Genomic DNA, 362 nt, shown 5'->3' with positions numbered 1-362 from the left:
GGGCTCGCGGCAGGGAGCCAAGCCCGATCGGAAGCGGAGCATTAGCTACGTGCAAAGTTTAAACACAGCCCAGCCCCAGCAGAGAGGAGTGAATAGCTCCGGGACAACTGTTCCCAGCTTGCCAGGTAATTAGCTGCTCCCCTAATTTGTCAAAACCTTTAAAGAGCTGCTGACTCCCCTCTCTACCCCCCCTTCTGCAAAAGCCCGGCACAGCTGGTTCCAAGGGCACAAACCCGCCAAGGAAGTTTGGAAACAAGAGGCCCAGTGCTCAGCCGGCACAGCCCCCCCGCCACCCGCTCCCGAGACCACTTTCTCCCCCACCTTGGCAAGGTTTTGACACTCCAAGCACTTTCAGCCTCCAC

At 58.3% G+C, this 362-nt stretch overlaps 1 protein-coding gene across 1 annotated transcript in view; it reads right to left on the bottom strand.

Moving 5' to 3' along the window:
- Positions 1-362, bottom strand: part of ETV5 (ets variant 5) — a 10268-nt gene that overhangs the window by 5480 nt on the left and 4426 nt on the right.

The sequence above is a fragment of the Mesitornis unicolor genome, unplaced genomic scaffold (assembly GCF_000695765.1).
Source record: "Mesitornis unicolor isolate BGI_N332 unplaced genomic scaffold, ASM69576v1 scaffold21040, whole genome shotgun sequence".
NCBI classification, from domain to species: domain Eukaryota; kingdom Metazoa; phylum Chordata; class Aves; order Mesitornithiformes; family Mesitornithidae; genus Mesitornis; species Mesitornis unicolor.
Note: the sequence above shows the minus strand (reverse complement) of the source record. Positions and strands in the feature narration are given on the sequence as shown.